Below are 25495 nucleotides of genomic sequence, written 5' to 3'. Positions count from 1 at the left end.
TATCTAAGTTTTAGATCCACTAATTGGCTCAGGGGTGCAGTGGGCAGAGCTGCTGCTATACAGCTCCAGAGACCCAAGTTCAATCCTGACCTCTGGTGCTGTCTGTGTGGAGTTTGCACGTTCTCCCTGTGGCCACATGAGTTTCCCCTGGGTGCTCCGGTTTCCTTCCTTATTCCAAAGATTTGTGGGTTTGCAGGTTAATTGCCCCTAGTGTGTAGTTGAGGGGTAGAATCTGGGGGGAGTTGATGAGAATGTGGGGAGAATAAAATGGGTTAGGGCAAGAATTGTGTAAATGGGTGGTTGATGGTTGGCATGGACTCTGTGGGCTGAAGGGCTGGTTTCTGTGCTGTCTCTCTCTACGACTCCAAGGCTTGTGTTTCACCCTCACACAGATCCCTAGTGTTTGAGATCTGCAATAGTTACAGTGGTGGTCAGGTCAGATGTAAGAAGATTATGACCTTAGGCTTTGGTTGGTTTGGACTGGTCGCAATCTGGCCAGTTTCAGGTCAGGGTTTAATTTTATACTCACTCAGACTTTCGGGGTCCATGTGATTGTTGACTTCAAATGTCGGGCATGTTGACATCAGGGAGAGCTAAAGAAAAATTGTTCTTTTTGTGATCAAATAAACTTTGTTGTTTTTGAAAACAGCAGCTATATTAGCTTAAAGGTTGCCTGGTCCATCTACATCCACAACATGTTGGGATAGAGGACCCGATATTGGTAAAGTTAATGGAGCAAAATCTGTTCTTCCCTGTGTCCCAGCCAATATTTATCCCGAACCAATATCAGATTATCAGGTCATTATCACACTGCTATTTTGGGGGTCTTGTTGATACCTTGCGTAGCATTTGCAGGCTGCCCCCAGAACACTCTACGCAAAAGATGTACTTCACTGTGTGTTTTGATGTACATTGACCAATAAAGAAATCTTATCTTATCATTACTTCAGGAGTTACTTGGCTGTAAAGAGTCATAAAAGCTGCTTTAAAAATATATACCTATGGTTTACTGTTGAAATCATTCAACTCAACCATATTCTGTGGCAGTGACCTCCAGAGTCTAACATTCCTCAGCGAAGACATATTCCCTGTTGGATGGAATAAAATTATGTGGGATAGACCAGGTCGGTACTTTAGAATTTAGAAGAATGAGAGGTGATCCGTTGAAATATAGAATTTTTATGGGGTTTGACGAGGTCAATGCAGATGTAGACACAATAGATTGCAGATGCTGGAATCTGGGCAAAAAGGATTTTTGCTCAATGAAGGCTCTTTCCACCTAGATTAGGAGAGATAAGTACGAGAGGACATGGCTTTAGGGTGAAAGGGGAAAGGTTTAGGGGGAACATTAGGGAGAACTTCTTCACTCAGAGAGTGGTGGGAGTGTGGAACGGACTGCCATCTGATGTGGCAAATGCGGGCTCACTTGTAAGTTTTAAGAATAAATTGGACAGATACATGGACGGGAGAGGTCTGGAGGGTTATGGACTGGGTGCAGGTCAATGGGACTAGCGGAATAAAGTTTCGGCACAGATTAGAAGGGCTGAATGGCCTGTGCTGTAGTGTTCTATGGTTCTACGGAAGACAAGGCAAGATTTCTTTATTAGTCACATGTACATTGAAATACACAGTGAAATGCATCTTTTTGTTTAGAATGTTCTGGGGGCAGCCTGCAAGTGTCGCCACGCTTCCGGCGCCAACATAGCACGCCCACAACTTCCTAACCCGTACGTCTTTGGAATGTGGGAGGAAACTGGAGCACCCGGAGGAAACCCACGCAGACACGGGGAGAACGTACAAACTCCTTACAGACAGCGGCCGGAATTGAACCCGGGTCGCTGGCGCTGTAAAGCGTTATGCTAACCGCTACATTACCGTGCCTGCCAGATGTGATGTTTCCTTTGACTGGGGTGTCTAGAACCAGTGGTTACAGCCTCAGTCAGCCATGTAGGACTGAGAGAAGAAATTTCTTCACCCAGATGCTGGTGAATCCTTTGAATTCTTCACCCACGAAGCAGTAGAAGATCTGTCACTGAGTATGTTCAAGGCAGAGATCGATAGATTATTGGATACTGAAATGAGGGATATGGAGCTTGTGTGGGAGGGTGGTGCTGAGGCCAAAGATTGGCTCTGCCTTTGCTGAGTGACAGAGTGAGCTTCAGGGCCAAAGGGAGTCCACAACTGCTTCTGCTTCTTATTAGGGACCCTTTTGTATTCATGGCTCTGGGTAAGTGGAAACAGATTCCCAAATCCAACACTATCATTCTAAAGACTTTGGACTGGTCTCCTCTAATCTTATTTTCAAAGAAAAATGGCCTGTTTGTTCTTTCCCAAGACTTGTGATCTCTTAGTTCCGCAAGTGTCCATGTAAATCTTTTCCAAATTTCCTCCACAGCTTCCCTGTTTAATTTATAGAACGGAGACCACAACTGCATGCAGTCAGATTGTCTCACAGGTCCCATATTTCCTTATGACATAGGAGGCCATTCAGCCCATTGAGTCTATGCCAGCTCTCAGAAATCCATTCCACACTAATTTCCCTGTAACTATTCTCCCAACATTCCCATGAACTTCCCCTAGGGATCCTACCGCCCGCCCACACACGAGGGGCAACTTACAGCGGCCAATAAACCTACCAACCTGCATGTCCTTGGGATGCAGATGGAAGCCGGAGCAACCGGGGGAAACCCACACGGTCACGGAGAATGTTCAAACTCCGCATAGAAATCGGGATCGAACCCGGGTCACTGGAGCGGTGAGCCAGTGGCTCTATTAAAACCGAAGTGCCTCAACCTCATTTGTCAATATTAAAATTTATTTGCAGTCTGCAAGTTCTCTGTTTCCTTGACCCACATTTTAATTTCCCTCTGCTTTAGCTGCAAATCCTGGCTTGGAATCATGAGGAAATGTTGATTTGAGGCGTTCATTCCCATGTGAAAGTCATAATGAACAACAGCGACACAAGAGACTGCAGATGCTGGAATCTGGAGCAAGAAACAAACTGCTGAAGGAACTCAAAGGATCAGGCAGCATCTGTGGAGGCAAAGGAATGGTCCATATTTTGGGTCAATACCTTGCATCAGACCAAAATATGGACTTTATGCACAAAGCCTTCAAACTCTTTATGCCCACCCTGGTCAGGTACGGTTAGCGCAACGCTATTACAGCGCCAGTGACCCGGTTTCAATTCCGGCCGCTGTCTGTAAGGAGTTTGTACGTTCTCCCCATGACTGTGTGGGTTTCCTCCGGGTGCTCCGGTTTCTTCCCACATTCCAAAGATGTACAGTTAGGAGGTTGTGGGAGTGCTATGTTGGCGCCGGAAGTGTGGCAACACTTGTGGGCTGCCCCCAGAACACTCTACGCAAAAGGTGCATTTCACTGTGTGTTTCAATGTACATGTGACTAATAAAGAGATCTTATCTTATTCTCTCTTCTCCCCCCACCTGTCAGACAGAAGATACAAAATCCTGAGAACACATACCACCAGGCTCAAGAACAGCTTCTATCCTGCTGTTATAAGACCCTTGAATGGACCTCTTGTATGATAATGATGAACTCTTGATCTCTTGGTTTACCTCATCGTGGTCCTTGCACCTTATTGTCTGCCTGCACTGCACTTTCTCTGTAACTGTAACACTTTATTCTGCGTTCTGTGATTGTTTTCCTTTTGCATGAGAGCCATAGAGTCACACAGCACGGAAACAGACCCTTTGGCCCAACAAGTCCATGCCGACCAAGATTCCCATCTAAGCCAGTCCCATTTGCCCACGTTTGGCCCTTAAACATTTCCTTTCCGTGTACCTGTCCAAGTGTCTTTTAAATGTTGTTAATAAACCCTAATGTACTTACATACGGAATGATCTGTCCGGATGGCACGCAAACAAAGACTTTTCACTGTTTCTCAGTACACGTGACGATAATAAGCCAATCAGTATGAAATGTTAAGTATTAAATGAAACACCACTCCCTCCAAACTCTGCCACTTCTGATTGATTTCCTGCTTAAAGCTTTCGACACCATGCTTCCCTGATCACGTCAGTAGGATTTAGGAGTAGATGAAACCTCAGGGAAATGACGGCTGAGGCAGCAGAGCTGTTGACTGGTAAATTGGTAAATTGGTTTATTATTGTCACATGTACCGAGGTGCAGTGAAAATCTTTGTTTTACCTGCCATCCCCTACAGATCATTTCACGACACAGTGCATTGAGGTAGTACAAGGGAAAACAATAACAGAATGCAGAATAATATGTTACAGTTACAGAGAAAGTGCAGTGCAGGCAGACAATAAGGTGCAAAGCCATAACAAGACAGATTGTGCGGTCAAGAGTCCATCTTATTGTACAAGGTCAAATGTCTTATAACAGTCTTACAACACTTTTCAATGGTTTTATAACAGCGGGATAGAAGCTGTCCTTGAGCCTGGTGGTACGTGTTTTCAGGCTTTTGTATCTTCTGCCCGATGGGAGGGGGGAGAAGAGAGAATGTCCGGGGTGGGTGGGGTCTTTGATAATACTGGCTGCTTTACCGAAGCAGCGAGAAGTGTAGACAGAGTCCATGGAGGGGATGCTGGTTTGTGTGATGCGCTGGGCTGTGTCCACAACTCTCTGCAGTTTCTTGCAGTCTCGGGCAGAGCAGTTGGTGTACCAAACCGTGACACATCCGGATAGGATGCTTTCTATGCTTTACAAGGATGTTGCCTGGATTGGGGAGCATTATGAAAACAGGTTGAGTGAACTCGGCCTTTTCTCCTTGGAGCGACGGAGGATGAGAGGTGACCTAATAGAGGTGTATAAGATGATGAGAGGCATTGATCGGGTAGATAGTCAGACGCTTTTTCCCAGGGCTGAAATGGTTGCCACAAGAGGACACAGGTTTAAGGTGCTGGGGAGTAGATACAGAGGAGATGTCAGGGGTAAGATTTTACTCAGACTGGTGAGGGCTTGGAATGGGCTGCCGGTAACGGTGGTGGAGGTGGATATGATAGGGTCTTTTAAGAGACTGTTGGATAGGTACATGGAGCTTAGAAAAATAGAGGGCTATGGGTAAGCCTAGTAATTTCTAAGGTAAGGACATGTTCAGCACAGCTTTGTGGGCCGAAGGGCCTGAATTGTGCTGTAGGTTTTCTGCTTCTATGGTGCATCGATAAAAGTTGGTCTGGGTCAACAGAGACATGCCAAATTTTTTTAGCCTCCTGAACCCCCTGATTAGGGGTGGAGGTGCGTGAGGTCTGATTTTTGAGGGTCTTCACCTGTTAATTCTTGACTCATTTGGGCAGAGGTCAGCAATTTGAGAGAGGCTATGGTGAGCAAAATGAGGACAACCTCTGTCAACCTGGGGCAGAGTTGTAAGGTGGTAGGGCAGTGTGGTACCACGGTCTTCCCTCAGTGGCTTCACTGCAGTCCACGAGCAGAAACTGGGGGCTCCCGCGTTTGAACATACATGTGTGGAGGTCCCAAACTTGCTGGCATTTACCTGGTAAATGCTGTGGCTCTGCTCTGTGACCATGTAAAGGCTTTGCAGGATTTTCTTTGACATTGCTCGAGTTCAAAAATTTACTGCAATCATTCTCAACAGGGTTTGTGTAAATGTTACACTTTGCCACCAGCTGTTTGTTTTTTTTCAACTAGGTATATCCAGCTGTTAACCACTGGTTTATAAAGATTTGCTCTCTCTTCCCTCCACCAATATCCCTCCACCAATAAAACCAAGGAGATGTTTCCATAACGACTTTGTCTAATACTGCTGTGTTCAAGTCACAGAGTCAGAGAGTCACACAGCAGAAGCAGGCCTTCGGCCCGACTCATCGATGCTGACCCTGGTGCCCACCAAGCTAGTCCCATTTGCCCGCATTTGGCCCATAACCTTTCCTGTCCATGTACTGATCCAAATGTCCTTTAAACATTGTTATTCTACCTGCCTCTGGCAGCTCGTTCCATATACTGACCACCCTCTGTGTGAAGAAGTTGCCCTCCGGTCCCTTTTAAATCTTTCCCCTCTCACCTTAAACCTATGCCCTCTAGTTTTTAGTTCCCCTTCCCCCAGAAAAAGACTATGTGTGTTCACCCTTTCTATGCCCCTCATGATTTTATACACCTCTATAGTGTCACCCCTTATTCTCCTACACTCCAAGGAATAAAGCCCCAGCCTGGCCAACCTCTCCGTATAACTTGGTTCCCTCGAGTCCTGGCAGCATCCTTGTAAATCTTCTCTGCGCTCTTTCCAGTTTAATGATGTCTTTCCTATAACAGGGCGACCAAAACTGAACACAGTACTCCAAGTGCGGTCTCACCAATGTCTTGTACAACTGCAGACTGCAATGTAATGTCTCAACTCCTACACTGAATGCCATAACTGTTGAAGTACCTGGAGGTAAAAACTCTCTGCTTCCCCTGACCCAGCATTCACGTTCAAATGGCACAATTTGCTTGACCTAGCTCCTCATTGTTCTGCTCAAGTGCAGCCCATCAAACCCACCTGTGTTAAACTTTATCTGCCACGTGTCAGCACATCCATCTCTTTCCTGACGCAAAGAACAATCTGCTGGAGGAGCTCAGCGGGTCGGGCAGCCTCTGTGGAGGGAAATGGACAGTCGACGTTTCAGGTCGAGACCCTTCATTTGGACTGGAAGATAGAGGGGAGAGAGCGACTGGGAGGTGATAGGTGAAGGCAACAGAGGGTTACAGATGATGGAATCTGATAGGAGAGGAAGGTGGCGTTTGGAACCAAGAGAGAGAAGTGGGGAGGGCAGGTGGGAACAGTAGGGGGGGGGACCCAGTGGGAGGAGTGTGTGTGTCGACTGTCCACTTTCCTCTATAGATGCTGTCTGACCCACTGAGTTCCTGCAGCAGCTCGTTTTTTGCTCTACATTGCAGCATCTGCTGTCTCCTGTGTCTCCAATTTTCTGCTCTCCTGAAGCTGTGTAATCTCCTACTGTTTACTGAGGTCCATGTTATCTGCAAACTTTGGAGTTATCTCCTTCATACCCAAGTCCATAAGAGTACCAACATACGATGCATAATCACATTGACACTGTGCCTAGATAAAGTGGGGGATGATTGGGTAATTCTCCTGTCAATCGAGGCTGCTAGTGACCGAGGTCGATTTTACGCACTGATGCAGGAAATGTCAACAACTCCTTTCCTCCCACAAGTGCCGCTCCACCTGCTGAACTCAGCAGATTGTTTGTTGCTCTAGATTCCAGCATCCGCAGTCACGTGTCTCTCGTTTTATGCACGTTATTTGCGTGTGACAATCCTCAATGCAATTGTCTGCAGCGATTACCTTGCTCTTGTTGGGAGAAGTTAGTCAATGTCGTTGTGCAGAGGGAGCACTGGTTCACGAGAAAGTAAACAGGTATGGCAAGTATTTCAGAAGACAAAAGACTGGCACAGTGGTGCAGCAGGTGGAGCTGCTGCCTCTCAGCTCCAGAGACCTGGGTTCGATCCTGACTTCCGGTGCTCTGTCTGTGTGGAGTTTGAACGTTTTCCCTGTGGCCCTGTGGGTTTCCCCCGGGTGCTCCGGTTTCCACCCACATCCCAAGGACGTGCGGGTCAGTGGGTTCATTGTCCGCTGTAAATTGCCCCCAGTGTGTGGGTGAGGGGTAGTATCTGGGGGGGAGTTGACGTGAATGTGGGGAGAATAAAATGGGTGTAAGTGGTAACAGTGTAAATGGGTGTTTGATGGTCAGCACAGATTCGGGGGTTCGAAAGGCCCGTTTCCGTGATGCAATCCAAGGAAGGCACGCCAGCAGCTTTACTTTCTTAGGAGGTTAAGGAGGTTCGGCTTGTCACCGAACATTCTAACAAACTCCTACAGATCTACTGTTGAAAGTATCCTGACTGGTTGCATCACGGTCTGGTACGGTAATTCGAATGTTGAAAGCTGCAAAGTGTAGTGGACTCTGCCCAACACATCACGGGCACATCCCTCCCCACCATTGGCGGTATCTACAGGAGGCGCTGCCTCAGGAAGGCAACATTCATGATCAAAGATCCCCACCATCCGGGCCGTGCCGTCTTCTCATGGCTACCATCGGGCAGGAGGTACAGAAGCCTGAAGTCCCCACACCACCAGGTTCAGGAACAGCTACTTCCCTTCAACCATTTGGTTCTTGAACCAACCAGCACAACCCTAATCACTACAGTTTAGCAACAGTATGACCAACTTTGCACTAAAATGGACTTTGTTTTTGTTCTAGTTGTGTTCTTTCTTGTGGAATTTTGTATAATTTATGTTTTTCTTGTGAACGCTGCTTATCTGATGCTCTGTGCCTGTGATGCTGCTGCAAGTAAGTTTTTCATTGCACCTGTGCACACATGGACTTGTGCAGGTGACAATAAACTTGACTTTGACTTTGACCAGAAGTGAGGATTGAACCCAGGTCATTGGAGGTGTGACCAGCAGCACTAACTGCTGCACCACTCTGCCGCCAGGTCTATTTAGTAACTGCGGGCTCTTACCTCTCCATGGCCTGGCCAACCTCCCTGGGCCTCTCCCCAGCCTTGCATTGCAGCCCCCCAGCTTCTCTTCTCTCTCCCCAGCCTGGCCTCGCCGCTCAAGGCCCCCTCGAAGCCGACCTTCCCGGTGGTCTTTGGCCCCTGGGACCCTGCGTCCCCTGCAGCTGCGGACCCACCGTGGGATCCGCAGCCCGGCACCGCTCCCCTCCAGCCTCTCCTGTCTCGGGCCGGCTGCCCGTCGCTCCCGGCGAGCCGCGAGGGCTCCCCTCCGTCTTCGGCCCGGGTCAGGGCTCTCCCCGCGGGGTCCGCCGCTCTGCCCTCTTTTGCCTCATCGCTGTGGAAATAACACCACAACCAATCAAGGAGGGGGGCAAAGATAATCAGTGGGACACCCAACAACTGCAAACAGACACAGCCCTGGTGCATCACATTGAACGCCTAGAAACAGGCCTTTAGATTTCTTTAGATAAGATCTCTTTATTAGTCGCATGTACATCGAAACACACAGTGAAATGCATCTTTTGTGTCGAGTGTTCTGGGGGCAGCCCGCAAGTGTCGCCACGCTTCCGGCGCCAACATAGCATGCCCACAGCTTCCTAACCCGTACCTCTTTGGAATGTGGGAGGAAACCGGAGCACCCGGAGGAAACTCACGCAGACACGGGGAGAACATACAATCTCCTTACAGACAGCGGCGGGAATTGAACCTGGGTCGCTGGCTCTGTAAAGCGTTACGCTAACCACTACACTACCGTGCCTGCCCTACTCGCACAGCTCGGACACAGGACCTTTGGCCCATCTGCTCCATGCTGACCAGCATGCCCCATCTAAGAGACTCAAGAGACTGCAGACGCTGGAATCTGGAGCAACAGACAATCTGCTGGAAGAACTCCACAGATCGAGCAGCATCTGTGGGGTGGAAAGGAATTGTCGACAATCGGGACAGATACTGCTTGATCTGCTGAGTTCAGCCAACAGATTGCTTGTTGCCCATCTAAGAGAGTCCCATTTTCCTATGTTTGGCCCATATCCCTCCAAGCCTTTCCTGTCCATGTACCTGTCCATGTGTCCTTTAAATGTTGTTACTGTACCTGCCTCACCCACTTCCCCCGGCAGCTCGTTCCATATACCCACCAGCTATCCTACTGTGATAAGACTATTGAACGGTTCCTTTTTATGATGAGATGGACTCTTGACCTCACAATTTACCTTGTTTGACCTTGCACCTTATTGTCTACCTGCAATGCACTTCCCTGTAGCTGTGACACTTTACTCTGTACTCTGTTATTGTTTTTACCTGTACTACCTTAATGCACTCTGTACTAACTCAATCCACTGTATAATGAATTGATCTCTACGAACGGTATGCAAGACAAGTTTTTCACTGTACCTCGCTACACGTGACAATAATAAACCAACACCAATACCAAAACATGACAAAGTTGCTCCTCAGGTCCCCCTCGCCTGCCGTTGAGGTAGAAGAGGTTGAAGTTATTTCTTTGAGGGCTGAATGGCCTACTGCTACTATTTCTTACGTTCTCAAGTGTTACCCTTTCTTTTTCTGGTAACTTTTCTTTGGGAGGGAGATCAGAGGTCACAGCCTCTGGGGGCAGCTCAGTTAGTCTCTTAGGTTCTAGGCTGGTTCCATACCCCAGCTGAGAGAGCTGGTGTGGTACCGAGGGAGTGCTGCACTGCCAGAGACAACATCTTTCAGGTTAGAATATGAAACTGTCTGTATCGTTGGGCAGTCATAATAAATCCCACAGCCGGAGCTTCTCGTCAGTATAGCCACTGGATTTGCCTCAGCAAACACCACCAAATAAAAGGCACTCTAATCATCGTCTTGCTTCTGATTTTGGGATCCTGCTGTGCACAGATTGCCTTCTTCCAATCCCATGTTATTACAATGACTGCACATCAAAAGCGCTTCATTTTACAAGAGAAGGCTGCAGGGCATCCAACAATCGCCAACAGCACCTGCTAAATGAGGGGCAATGTTAGAGAGGTGTATAAAATCATGAGGGGCATAGATAGGGTGAATGTGCACAGTCTGTTTCCCAGGGCTGGGGAATCAAGAACTAGAGGGTGCAGGTTTAAGGCGAGAGGGGAGAGATTTAATAGGAACCTGAGGGGCAACTTTTTCACCCATATATGAAAAGAGCAGCCAGAGGAAGTGGTTGAGGCAGGTACATTTAAAAGGTATTTGGACAGGTACATGGATAGAAAAGGTTTAGAGGCATATGACCCACACACGGGTAAGTGGGACTGGCTTAGATGGGAATCTTGCTCGGCATGGACCTGTTGGGCTAAAGGGCCTGTTTCTGTGCTGCATGACCTTAACTATAAATCCTCTTTTCCTTCAAGTTGACGGAACTTCAGTCTGGAATGCCACCCTTACTCCCACTCAGCTAGCTGGGTCTAATACAGCCCAGGCGGGACAGTCCTGCTCCCTCCTCCTGTTGAGTCCTGCCATAAGAGCCTGAGGACATAAGAAGTAGAAGCATGAGGCCATTCAGCCCTTTGAGATTGCCCTGCCATTCATTAAGATGATGGCCAGTCTGATCTTGGCCTCAGCCCTACTTCCTCAGAAAATTCGACATGTCCCTGTTGACCCTCACCTAGTTTTACAGATGCACTACGGAAAGCATCCTATCTGGATGCATCACAGATACGGCATCTGTTCTGCCCAAGTCCGCAAGAAACTGCAGAGAGTTGTGGACACAGCCCAGTCCATCACCCAAACCAGCCTCCCCTCCACTGAGTCGGTCTACACTTCCCGCTGCCTCAGGAAAGCAGTTGACACAATCAAGGACCCCTCCCCACCTTGGTCATTCTCTCTTCTCCCCCCTTCTGTTGGGCAGAAGATACAAAAGCTTGAAAACATGTACCATCAGGCTCAAGAACAGCTTCTATCCCACTGTTGTAAGGCTATTGAATGAACCTTTTGTACAATAAAGATGAATTCTTGACCTCTCAATGTATCTTATCATGGCCCTTGCACCTTATTGTCTGCCTGCACTGCACTTTCTATGTAACTGTAACCCTATATTCTGCATTCTGTTATGGCTTTTCCCTTGTACTACCTCGATGTACTTATTTTTTGAAATAATCTGTGTGGACGGCATGCAAAACAAAGTTTTTCACCATATCTCGGTACATGTGACAATAATAAATCAATCACCAATAATAAACCAATTACCAATAATAAATCAATCACCAATAATAAACCAATTACCAATAATAAATCAATTACCAATAATAAACCAATTACCAATAATAAATCAATCACCAATAATAAACCAATTACCAATAATAAATCAATTACCAATAATAAACCAATTACCAATTACTTTTCTGTCTGTTCCCCATGACGCTTGACTTCCTTGTGGATCAAAAAATCTGTCTATCTCAGCATTGAGATTTAATGAGTCTGTCTCCACGGTTCATTGGGGGAGAGAACTTTAAGGGTGTTGCCAGGACACAGAGGCCTGAGTTACAGAGAGAGGTTGGGCAGGCCTTGGAGCGTAGGAGAGTGAGGGGTGACCTGACAGAGGTGTATAAAACAATGAGGGGCACAGAAAGGGTGAATGTGCATAGTCTTTTTCCCAGGGAAAGGGAATCAAAAACTAGAGGGCAGAGGTTTAAGGGGAGAGGGGAAAGATGTAATAGGAACCTGAGGGGCAACTCCTTTACACAGGGGGTGGTGTGTATATGGAACGAGCTGCCAGAGGAAGTGTTTGAGGGAGTTACAATAGCAACATTTATAAGACAGTTGGACAGGTATGTGGATAGGAAAGGTTTGGAGGGATATGGGCCAAACGCAGGCGAGTGGAACTAGCTTATATGGGCATCTTGGTCAGCATCACTGAGTTGGGCTGAAGGGTCTGTTTCCGTGCTGTATAAACTGTGACTCTACGATTCACCTCCCTTAGAGAGAAGAAATTCCTGTTGATCTCTGTCTAAAATGGATGACCCTTATTCAGAAACTACAGCCCTGGTTCTAGATATCCCCACCGAGGGAAACATCCTTCCAGCATTCACCTTGCTAATCTCTCTTCCTTACAATTTTAAATGTTTTAATAATGATGAACACAGCTCAGTCCATCACAGAAACCAACCTCTCCTTCATGGACTCTGTCTACACCTCGCTGCCTTCAAAAAGCAGCCAACATAATCAAAGACCCCTCCCACCCTGGACATTCTCTCTTCTCCCCCCTTCCTTCGGGCAGAAGATACAAAAGCCTGAAAGCACATACCACAAGGTTCAAGGATAGCTTCTATTCCGCTGTTATAAGACTATTATATGGACCTCTTGTATGGCAAAGATGAACTCTTAACCTCACAATCTACCTCGTCATGGCCCTTGCACCTTATTGTCTGCCTGCACTTTCTCTGTAACTGTAACAATATATTCTGCATTCTATTATTGCTTTTCCCTGTACTACCCCAATACACATGTTTTTGAAATGATCTGTGTGGATGGCATGCAAAACTAGATTTTTCACTGTATCTCGGTACATGTGACAATAATAAACCAATACCAATCCCAAACCCCAGTGAGTATCAGCCCAATCCTTTTCAGCTTCTCCTCATAGGTAACGCCCTCCCTCCCGGGATTCAATCCAGGGAACCTTTTCTGAACTGTCTCCAACAGAAGTACATCCCTCTGTAAATAATGAGACCAAAACTGCACACAACGCACCAGGTGTGATCTCACCAGAGCCCTGCTTAATTTGAAATTTTACAATCTGTTATTGAATTATCAGCCGATTTTGACATAAAGATCTTGCCTTGGCTCAGCTCTCGCTGAAGATATTTTATTGTGCTTCACTGCAGTCTGTGTCATAAGGCGGTAACTCCAAAAATAATCGACCCCTCCTGCTGAGGCCGTTTGGCTCTAAAAGTGCTCGGCTGGGTACGTTCTTGGGTTGTACCACACTGTTTTGTTGATAGCTGTGCGGATTCTAAGGAACTGTGTCTTCTCAACAGATTGTGGGTTCGAATGCAGGCAGAGAGAGATACAGAGCCATACAACACAGAAACAGGCCCTTCTGCCCACCAAGTCCATGCTGGCCATTGTACTGATCTATACTAATCCCACTCACTCGCATTTGTCCCACAGCCTTCTGTGCCTTATGATTCAAACACTTGTCAAGATGTTTCTTAAATGTTAGAATCATAGAGTCATACAGCATGGATACAGACCCTTCAGCCCAACTCATCCATGCCAACCAAGATAAGATATCTTTATTAGTCACATGTACTTCGAAACACACAGTGAAATGCATGTTTTGCGTAGAATGTTCTGGGGCAGCCCGCAAGTGTTGCCACGCTTTCGGCGCCAACATAGCACACCCACAACTTCCTAACCCGTACGTCTTTGGAATGTGGGAGGAAACTGGAGCACCCGGAGGAAACCCACGCAGACACGGGGAGAACTTCTTACAGACAGTGGCCGGAATTGAACCCAGGTCGCTGACACTGTAAAGCATTACACTAACCGCTACACTACCATGCCTGCCCATCTAAGCTGGTCCCATTTGCCTGAATTTGATCCATATCCCTCTAAATCTTTCCTCGCCATGTACCTGTCCAAGTGTCTTTTAAATGTTTTGTTAATGTACCTGCCTCAACCACTTCCTCTGGCACCTCGTTTCATACACACACCACCCTCTGCGTGAAGAAGTTGTCCCTCAGGTTCCGATTAAATCTCTCCCCTCGTTGCGAGAGTCTCTGCCTCCATCACCTCCTCGGGTGCACAGGAAGATTTCCAGAAAGATGGAATTTGACCTGGAGGTGGCTGCTGTCTCAGTGCACTCTGGAGATAACTGATTTTCTCTTAACAACTTCCTGGACACATCTGGTCTTGAATGGTCCTTCACAGGCAAAGTGGTTTCTGCCTCAGGTATACACAGGACAACACCGTTCACTGGGATTCACACCTTCGGAACATTCCCCAGGAATCTGGGTCTCGTTACTCCGATGTATGCCTGTCGACGAGCCCTCCAGGGGTAAAAAAAACAGGTCTTCACAGGTTGTTTCTCAAAGCTTGAGAACACGTACCACCAGGCTCAAGGACAGCTTCTATCCCGCCGTTATAAGACTATTGAACAGACCTCTTGTTCGATAAAGGTGAACTCTTGACCTCACAATCTATCTCGTCGTGGCCCTTGCATCTTATTGAACCCATGAACACTACCTCATTATTCCTTTTTTTGTGCGTTATTTGTTTTGTAATTTATAGATTTTTATGCCTTGCACTGTACTGCTGCCGTAAAACAACAAATTTCATGTCATATGTCAGTGATAATAAACCTGATTCTGATTCTGTCTGCCTGCACTGCACCTTCTCTCCAACTGTAACTGTAACACTATATTCTGTATTCTGTTGCTTTTCCGTTTGAACTTAATTTTAAATTGATCGGTCTGGATGGCATGCAAATCAAAATTTTTCCCTGTATCTCAGTACATGTGGCAATAATAAACCATTTACCATTTACCAGCCACTACAGCATTGCGATTTAAAGGCTCAGCTCAAGGCTGGAGCCCAACGCAGAGAAGACCTTGTAATTTCTCAGCAGGTGAGTGTACCAAGCCCCATCCTCTTCCCCAAGGTGACCCAGCTCAGAGGGCTCAGTGACCCAGCTCACATCCTGACTGGAACTCTGAGGGACGGTGAACAGTGTACAAGGATGAGAAGCACCTGAGTACCCCAGAGTCTGCGGGGGAAGGGGGAAGAAATCGGCAGGGCCAGAGAAAACCTTCAGAAAAAGGAAAGGGACAAGTTATATTGTAGTTATATTAGAGAAACAAAGGACTGTAGATGCTGGAATCTAGATGAAAAACATGATGATGCTGGAGGAACTCAGCAGGCCAGGCAGCATCCGTGCAGAAAAGCAGGCAGTCAACATTTCTGCCTGCAAATGTTGACCGCCTGGTTTTCTCCATGGATGCTGCCTGGCCTGCTGAGTTCCTCTAGCATCATTATGTTGCAGTTATATAAGACATTGGTGAGGCCACACTTGGAGTATTGTGCACAGTTTTGGTCACCCTGTTATAGGAAAGATGTTATTAAACTAGAAAGAGTGCAGAAGAGATTTACTGGGATGTTGCCTAGACTTGGGGGCCTGAGTTACAAGGAGAGGTTGCGTGGACTAGGACTTTATTCCCTGGAACGTAGGAGATTGAGGGGTGACCTGATAGTGGTGTATAAGATCACGAGGGGCATAGACAGGGTGAAAGTCTTTTTCCCAGGGAGGGGGCGCTAAGAACAAGAGGGCGTAGGTTTAAGATCAGAGGCGAGCGATTTAAAAGGGACATCAGGGGCAGCTTCTTCACGCAAAGGGTGGTGCGTATTCGGAATGAGCTGCCAGAAATAGTGGTTGAGGCGGGCACATTAGCAACGTTTAAAAGCCATCTAGATAAGTCCATGGATAGGAGAGGTTTAGAGGGCTATGGGCCAAACAGGGGCAGATGGGACTAACTCTCTGGGCAACACAGTCGGCATGGACGAGTTGGGCTGAAGGGCCTGTTTCCTTGCTGTATGACTCTCTGACTAAGACCTGCACTAAAGATGGAGACACAAGAGACTGCAGATACTGGTACCTGGGGTCTCTGCCTCTCTCCCCTCCTAACTCTCAGTCCTGAAGCAGGGCTTCGGCCCGAAACATTGACCACCCCTCTGCCTTCACAAACCCGCTGAGTTCCTCCACCAGTTCTGTTTTTTGCTCTGCTAAAGATGGTTTAGAATGCAAGCAACTGAAATAACTTATTAAATTAGCATCAATCGAATTATTAGCCAGAGGATCCATGACTCAGCAAATGTCTGATTGCTTTATCTCTATATCTGGTCACTAAAGACCATTTAGACATCCGCAAATGCTTGGACTGTAAATGTTGCAATCCTTTTACCAGTCCCATTTAAAAGCATGTGTAATTGGTTCCATTGGCTGGTTTGATACAACACAGGTCACTTTTCCTGAACCCCACTTAATAGTTTACTTGCAGTTAGTTGCATTCTCTTCCCTGCCTCTGCCTCTTTCGAGGGCACGAATCTTCTCCTAGCTTTATCTGGGATTTCCAACAGCTCCCATTCCCATGATGACTGAGCAACCTTGTTCCCTGGGATCCACTCATGGCCAGGGAACACATAACTCTCCTCTGGGAGGAGCAGGAGCGGGTCTCCCGGATAACGTACTCTCCACTGGTGGCCGGGATCAAGAGCTTGTCTGTGACAGGACTGGGAACACAAAGCAACGGTGCCTGATGAATCTGTGTCATCCGTCATCAGCTTGAGCTTGAGATCCAGGAATATTCAGGTGCTGAGAGATGTGAGAGTGGGCGATCAATGTAAATTTTCACGGATCGTTGTACAACAGCGAATACTTGTTTGCCTTCATCTGGATCACAATGAGTCTACTACAGGCAATCCAAACTCCCCGTGCTCCTTTCCCTCCCTTCATGATCCACCCAGGTTCTCCCTTCCCCCTTTTGTCCTGCCTGCCCACCACCCACTCAGTCTCCTATCTCCTCCCCCATTGGTCCCATCTGCCCACCAACCCTTCCTTATTTGGTTCCACCTATCACCTTCCTTGTGTGTCAGATTCCATCACCTGCAGCCTCTGGGCCCTCCACATCACTATCCAGCCTCTCGTCTCAGCCTCCATCCTCCCCTCCCCTGCCCCACCTGGATCTGCCCATCTGGTCCCACCTGCCCATCTGCCCTGCATCACCCCCCACTCTCTCCTCTTCATACTGGCTCTCTCCCCTCTACACACACAGTCCTGATGCAGCGACCTGAAACGTCGACCATCCTCCTGCCTCCACAGATGCTGCTCGACCCGCTGAGTTCCTCCAGCATAGAACACAGAACAGGGAACAGCACAGCACAAGAACAGGCCCTGCGGCCCACAGTCTCTGTGTTGAACATGATGCTAAATTGAACGAAGTCTCTTCTGCTGCACATGATCCATATCCCTCCAATCGCTGCATATTCATGTGTCTGTCTAACAGCCTCTTAAACACCACTATCGTATCTGTCTCTACCACCACCCCTGGCAGCCTGTTCCAGGCACCCACCACTCTCTGTGTAGAAAACTTGCCCCGGACATCTTTAAACTTTCCCCCTCTCACCTTAAATGCTGGTCCTCTAGTATTTGACATTTCAACCCTGGGAAATAGGCTCTGACTGTCTACCCTATCTAATAGAGTCATAGAGTTGTACAGCATGGAAACAGGCCCTTCGGCCCAACTTGATGTCTGTCATAATTTTATAAACCTCTATCAGGTCTCCCCTCAGCCTCCGATGCTCCAGAGAAAACAACCCAAGTTTGTCCAACCTCTCCTCATAGCTTATGCCCTCTGACCCAAAGCCTCCACACCCTTCCTGTAATGGGGCGACCAGAATGGCGCACAATACTTCAAGTTAGACCTAACTAAAATTTTATACAGCTGTTTGATTCTCACACACACACACACACACACACACACACACACACACACACACACACACACACACACACACACACACACACACACACACACACACACACACACACACACATCAGGCATTCAGTTCCATACCAGGGAATGGTCCCTGATGGAGTAACGTTCCATACTGGGATAACAGTCTGCTAAGGTACTAGGGTTCACAGATACTACCTGGGGTGGTATTCAGGTAAGGGTCTGACTGTACACAGACTGCACACTGACTGTACACTGAAGTACACTGACTGTACACTGACTGTACACGGACTGTGCATTGAAGTACACAAACTGTACACTGACTGTACTAGTCAGGATCGAACTATACTAGTACTAGTCAGAGGTCAGGATCGAACCCGGGTCTCTGGAGCTGTGAGGCAGCAGCATTAACCAGTCCTCCACACGGTTCCAGGTTACAGTGTGGTTTTCACGTCGGACTGTGGTTGCCAAATTCAGTGTAGGGTACAGGTCCTTCTCCTGATATGGATTGGGGATATAGTTCCACATTCCACTCCCAGTTCCCACCATTTGCCCTGACCCACCTGACTTTACACTGACGGTGCTGAAGATTTCAAGTGCGGCCCTGGTATCCATATGGGATAAGCCTCACTGTAAACCCCCGGTAGGTTGGATAAGATTTCCTCTAAGCCAGATCCCTCTGAACACACACCGATTGTCCCCCTGGTTCTGACTCAGTGAAGATGGAAGAGTTGTGTGCATAGAACTCCCTGTATGGGAAATTCAACAACTTAGTGGAGAGCGGTGAGTGTGTGGAACGGGCTGCCGGCAATGGTGGTGGAGCCGGATACAATAGGGTCTTTTAAGAGACTGTTGGATAGGTACATGGAGCTGAGAAAAACAGAGGGCTGTGGGTAAGCCTAGTAATTTCTAAGGTAGGGACGTGTTCAGCACAGCTTTGTGGGCCGAAAGGCCTGAATTGTGCTGTAGGTTTTCTATGTTTCTGTGTTTAGTAACTAGTCTACAGGGAGTAACACATATAATAATTCTTGCTTCGGTTACTTACACTGTATTGGTGGTAAAAGTCCAACCAAATAACTCCCCGAATTTATGGAGGTGTCAATACTTTTGTATTGAATGAGGAATATGGGGTGAAAGACAGAAAGCAGAAGTGGGTATAAATCGTTGTTCGTTGAGCCATTCACAGGTCATCCATTGTTCTAAATAAATTATATTTTATATTCTTTATCTGCAAAGATTATTTCTTTCACAGGACATGATTATTAATCATTACAGCCCTCCTTGTTATCCCACCATGCAGACCTTTGTTGCTTCAGAAGTCATGTGACTCAAACCCCGGACACAAGGACGTTACCGGGACCGGAGGGCTTGAGTTGTAAGGAGAGACTGGACAGGCTGGGACTGTTTTCTCTGGAGCGAAGGACGCTGAGGGGTGACCTTATAGAGGTTTAGAAAATCACGAGGGGCAGAGGTAACATGAATGGTTGCAGTCTTTTTCCCAGGGTCAGGGAGTCTAAAACTAGAGGGCATAAGTTGAAGGTGAGAGGGGAAAAATTTAAAAGGGACCTGAGGGGCAAGTTTTCCACACAGAGGGTGGTGGGTGTATGGAACGAGCTGCCAGAGGCAGAAACAATTACAACCTTTCAAAGGTGTTTCGATAGGTACATGGATAGGAAAGGTTTAGAAGGATATGGGCCAAACATGGGGAAATGGGACTAGCTCAGATGGATATTTTGGTCTGCATGGATAGAGATAGATACATAGAGGGTGAGATATAAATGGGCTGGAGAGAGCGAGAGAGAGCGAGAGAGAGCGAGAGAGAGCGAGAGAGAGAGAGAGAGAGAGAGAGAGAGAGAGAGAGAGAGAGAGAGAGAGAGAGAGAGAGAGAGAGAGAGAGAAACCATACTACCTATCAAGTCATTTAATGATCAGTCCAACTAGAGACAGTGGAATAAGATTGGAAGGAGAAGAAGCCTACAACAAATGAAGAGTTATGTGTGAGGCTACTTACAGAAAACCAATCCCTTGATGTGATTGCTTTGATTGTGTGCCAAATCAAATATGTTGTTCCATCTTCTCACACCAGTAATATCATTTTATAATTAATATTTGAATAAGTCTTTGCTGAGACTCCATAAATATTTGACTAGCAGCTTTGGAATGTGATAAAATAGAAGAAAAATAATGGCTCTTCCTTCTACTGCACATTAACTCTGTGGACACTGATTTTCGCTTCACTTTTAAAGGTGTACTGAGTGTTAAAGGACATCTGGAACGACATCAGTGAACTGGGCTCCAGCCAGTTCACCCTGAAGGCGAGGTGATATTGCACAGTGTTTTGCAAAGGCTCAGAGTGCCGCGTTTGGCCTTCAGGCTTGTCCTTTGTCACTGCTGATCTGGGATGGCTGGTATGGAGCAGCCCAGTGGGGCAGCGGGTAGAGCCGCTGCCTCACAGCTCCAGCGACCCAGGTTCGATCCCGGCCTCGGGTCCTGTCTGTGTGTGGAGTTTGAATGCTCTCCCGTGACCATGTGGGTTTCCTGCAGATGCTTCCTTCATTCTGTCTCCACCCAAAATATATACTGTCCATTTCCCTCCATAGATGCTGCCTGACCTGCTGAGTTCCTCCTGCACTTTGGGTGTTCCTGCAGGTGCTCTAGTTTCCTCCAACATCCCATAAACATGCTGGCAGGTTAACTGGTCACTGTACATTGCTCCCAGTGTGTGAGTTAGTGGTAGAATCTGGGTGGGATATGGGGAGAATAAAATGGGATTAGTGTAGGATTAGTGAGACTAGAGGTTCTGCAGATGCTGGAGTCTGGAGCAACACACGCAAAACGCTGGAGGAACTCAGCGGGTCGGGCAGCACCTATGGAGGGAAATAAATAGTCGACGTTCCGGGCCGAGACCCTTCATCAGGACTGGAAAGGAAGAGGGCAGGAGCCAGAATAAGAGGGTTGGGGGAGGGGGAGGAGCACAGTCTGGCAGGGGAGAGGTGGGTCCAGGTGAGAGGGGGAAGGTAGGTGGGTGGGGGAGGGTGAGGGGGAGATGTAGGAACCTGAGAGGTGATAGGAGGAAAAGGCGATGGGCTGTAGAGTGGACAGCAGACCATGGAATAAAGGGAAGGAGGTGGGGAATAGGAGGGAGGTAGTGGGCAGGTCATGAGGGTGGGGCAGGGAAAAAGAAGGGGTGAGGGGGCCACGGAAAACAAAGGGGGCAAGGGAAAAATAGAGGGGAGGGGTCACCAGAAGTTAGAGAAATTGATGCTGATGTCCTTGTGCATAGGACAATAAACTCGACTTTGACTTTGTAAATGGAACGAGCTGCCAGAGGAAGTGGTTGACGCAGGTACATTAACAGCATTTAAAAAGAACTCGGACAGGTACATGGATAGGAAAAGGTTTCGAGGGATATGGGCCAAACACGGGCAAATAGAACTAGCTTAGATGGGACTCCTGGTCGGCATGGACCAGTTAGGCTAAAGGACCTGTTTCTTGACTCTATGACACTATGACTCATTGCTTGGTGTACCACAGTGATCAACGCTGGGACTCTTACTGTTAGTTTTCTACATTGATGATTCAGCAATGAATGTCGGAAGTAGGGTTAGTAACGCCTGACTGGGCTGGGGGATTGAACTGGAAATCCTCTGGTTCAAGTGTCAGACAGTGTCGGCACTAAGTATTGCTCTACCTCCCCTCCCAGCTGGATGTAAAAATATCCTGTGGAGTTTGTTTTTTGAAGAAGAGCGCCCTGGTCTTGTTCCAAGTGTTTAGCTCCAAGTCAGCATTACTGAAACAGATTTTCTGTTCATCATCACACTGCTGTTTGGGGCAGCTTCATGTGGACAAAACAGATGCTTACATTAAACATAGACATAGACATAGAACACTACAGCACAGTACAGGCCCTTCGGCCCACAATGTTGTGCCTATATTGTATCCTGCTCTAAGATCTATCTAACCCTTCCCTCCACATAGCCCTCCATTTCTCTATCAATCACGTGTCTATCTAAGAGTCTCTTAAATATCCCTAATGTATCTGCCCCCACAACCTGGACTGGAAAGGAAGAGGGCAGAAGCCAGAATAAAAGGGGGGGGGGAGAAGGGGAGGAGCACATGACGGCAGGTGATAGGTGAGTCCAGGTGAAGTTGAGTCCGGGTGAGAGGGGGAAGGTAGGAGGGTGGGGGTGGGGGAGGGGGGAGATGTAAGAAGCTGAGAGGTGATAGGTAGAAGGGCTGAAGAGGAATCCAATGGGAGAGGACATTGGACCATGGAATGAAAGGATGGAGGTGGGGAATAGATGAGCAATTCATGAGGGTGGGGGAGGGGATGGGCAGGCCATGAGGGCGAGGGGAAGCCCTTTTAAGACCTGCCTGAAGGCAACAGTGTGAAAGTTGGGAAGGCGAAGGGTTAACAGCTTCATCAGAACATGTGAGTCTCTGTCTGATTCCATCAGCTGCTCACTGGAACTCACTTGATGAAAGCCTGTCTGCAGTCCCCAGTCTGCTATCGCTTGTTTCCAGCAAAGGGTAGAAACCAAGTCGCACCCAGCTTCACAGGAGAGCAACAAACAGTTTATCAGCTGGATAGAATCCTTATCAAATTTGCCTGAAAATCAGGGATTAACACTGACACAGGCTGTCTACACAGTGCCTGCACTGAATTGGTTACTGTCATGCCCTTTGTCCCTCAATATTTAATTGTCCCTCTTTCCTTGCCCCTTCTTGGAGAAGGAAGCTGTCAGGAGGAATACCAGACTGCTTCACCGTCAGATTTTCCAGACACCACTGGGCAGAGATCTTGGGGAGGCCCTTCAAACAACGGAAGTGTATCACCCCAGGGGGCCACATGAGTGGCAATGGTGCTGTGTACAAGAAGATGTACTAACACTCTGTACAGAACCAGCAACACTGAATGTAAGAATGTAAAGAGCTTTGCCCCATGTTCTTCATTTGTATATATTTTTAAAATTGTGAATAAAGTTTATTTCTGAAATATAAAAAAATCAGTGGAGGATTGTTGCTGCCTCTCCTCACTGATTGCGGTCTGTTGGTCAGGAAGTCAAGGCTGTGTGGGTTTCCCCCGAGTACTCTGGTTTCCTCCTACATCCCAAAGACATGCGGGTTGGTGGGTTAATTGGCCGCTGTAAATTAGCCCCCTCCCCAGTGTGTGGGTGAGGGGTAGAATCTGGGTGGAGTTGATGGGAATGTGAGGAGAATAAAATTAGACTTGTTTAACTGGGTGGTTGATGGCCAGCATAGATTTGATGGGCTGAAGGGCCTGTTTCCGTGCATTGCATTTATGACTCTGGTTGAAAGGTAGGAGCAGACCACTGGAGCCAAAGGCTCACTCTTGTAGTGGCACAGAATTGGAAACGTTATACCAGGTTCTCAGTGCTGGCTAACCCATCTACAGGGCCAAAGGATGGCTAGCAATAGGAAGAGGATGGGACTGGGTCAATGCAGTCAAAGTAAGAGTCAAGCATTACTCTGCATGGGACTACAGATGACACCAAAGCTTGAGAACACGTACCACCAGGCTCAAGGACAGCTTCTATCCCGCTGTTATCAGACTCTTGAATGGACTTCTCATACGATAATGATGAACTCTTGATCTTCCAATCTACCTCGTCGTGGCCCTTGCACTTTATTTGTCTGCCTGCACTGCACTTTCTCTGTAACTGTAACACCATATTCTGCGTTCCGTTTTCCTTTTGTACTACTTCGATGTACTTATGTATGGAATGCTCTGTCTATACACAGTGACTTGGCCTCCACAGCTGTCTGTGGCAATGAATTCCACAGATTCACCACCCTCTGGCTAAAGAAATTCCTCCTCATCTCTGTTCTAAAGGGATGTCCTTCTATTCTGAGGCTGTGCCCTCTGGTCCTGGACTCTCCCATTGATGGAAACATCCTCTCCACGTCCACTCTATCCAGGCCTTTCAATATTTAGTAGGTTTCAATGAGATCCCCCCATCATCCTTCTGAACTCCCATCGAGTGCAGGCCCAGACACATCAAACACTCCTCATGTGTTAACCCTTTCATTCCCGGGATCATTCTCGTAAACCTCCTCTGGACCGTCTCCAACCCTTCCTTGGATATGGAGCCCTAAACTGCTCACAATACTCCAAATGAGGTCTGACCAATGCCTTATAAAGCCTCAGCATTACCAATTACAATCCCAATTCTGGCGGCTTCGACTGGAATTCATCACCAGCCAGCCATTAGAGACATGATAGGTTGAATGAACATTCTTTGCAGTGTTGATTCTCTCATTCTGGTTGCCTAACAGCCACAGCAGTTTCTGAGAGAGAACGTTCAAGATCTCTGCTAGATTAATGGTGAAAACAAAACTTCTTAATTTAGTTTAATTTAATTTGACCTTAAGAAAACACAAGGCAAATCACTTTCAAACATAGAGTATGCCTCATTCTGGACTCCTCTCACACGGACAGTTCACCAGCCTGACTCAGTGTCCATTGGAAAGACTGCTCGGAGAGGGCGGGGAAGGGTTAATCATCACTCACTCCAGTTGGACACAACACCTAAGTAGAAGGTAACCTGGAACTCTTGCCTCTATTTGCCACGTTGTGATTTTAAGGTCACACCCCCTTGTTCTAGACTCCGCCAGTAAGAGGAAACAGTTTGAACTAGATCACAGCGGGGTAATCTGAACTTTTAAGGGTCATTCTGCACGTCCGGCCTTCTGCCAATTGACAGCTGGCACCGAGAGAAGGTTGTGGTACTGAGGTGAAATGCATTGTCCACCCACTGTCTGTCTAAGGGACCTTGAGACAAACCAGGAAAGACACGACACTTGATATAATTTCTGTGCATGTCAACATCTACAATGACCAAAATCAGGTTATAAATAAACTCACGACGCCTCGGGGAATTGGCTGTCAGCTGCTGTTAGAGTCCCTTTGTCCCTTGTGATTAGATTTAACAAGCATGGTGTACAGGAGCATGGTCACAGGCTGATGAAAAGTGGCAGCTGGCTCATATCTCATGTCTCCTCATCGCCACTCACTGTTTGCAACAAGGTGATTTGCGCTGTCTTCACCTGAACCCCGGAATGCTCCTCATTGAGGACTAGATCAAGCAGCCAGGCCTTTCTGTGGAACTGCTGGGGGAAGATTGGTGACAGTGGTGGATTTGATGTTGTCTGCATGGATTTCAGTGGGGATCCTGACTGGGAACAGGGACCGGAAGGAGAAGCCACAGTGTTGGGTTGGGTTGGGTTTAAAACCGGCTAACTAACAGGCAAAAGGGCCATAGAGTCACAGGGTCATACAGCACGGAAACAGGCCCTTCAGCCCAACTCGTCCATGGCGAAAAGATTCCCGTCTAAGCCAGTCCCAATTGCCCACATTTGGCCCATATCTCTCAAAAACCTTCCTATCCATGTACTGTTTAGATCTCCATTTGGATGGAAATCTAAAAATCCATCGATTTAGAATCCATCCTTTTAGATTTATGAGGAAGCTGCCAGGACTCGAGGGAACCAAGTTAAAGGGAGAGGTTGGGCAGGCTGGGACTTTATTCCTTGGAGCATAGGAGACTGAGGGGTGA

General features: G+C 47.4%; 1 protein-coding gene across 2 annotated transcripts in view; it reads right to left on the bottom strand.

The window, feature by feature from the left end:
* Positions 1-25495, bottom strand: part of zgc:171482 (zinc finger protein) — a 252768-nt gene that overhangs the window by 5874 nt on the left and 221399 nt on the right. Inside the window, exon 7 of one of the 2 annotated variants that reach the window (XR_007957285.1) lies at positions 530-593. The exons of the other annotated variant lie outside the window; for it this stretch is intronic. The gene's annotated coding sequence lies outside the window, so the exon portion shown is untranslated. The remainder of the gene's footprint in view (positions 1-529; positions 594-25495) is intronic. 2 annotated transcript variants of the gene reach the window in all.

The sequence above is a fragment of the Pristis pectinata genome, chromosome 12, assembly GCF_009764475.1.
Source record: "Pristis pectinata isolate sPriPec2 chromosome 12, sPriPec2.1.pri, whole genome shotgun sequence".
Lineage (NCBI taxonomy): Eukaryota > Metazoa > Chordata > Chondrichthyes > Rhinopristiformes > Pristidae > Pristis > Pristis pectinata.
This window is presented reverse-complemented; position numbering and strand designations above follow the sequence as displayed.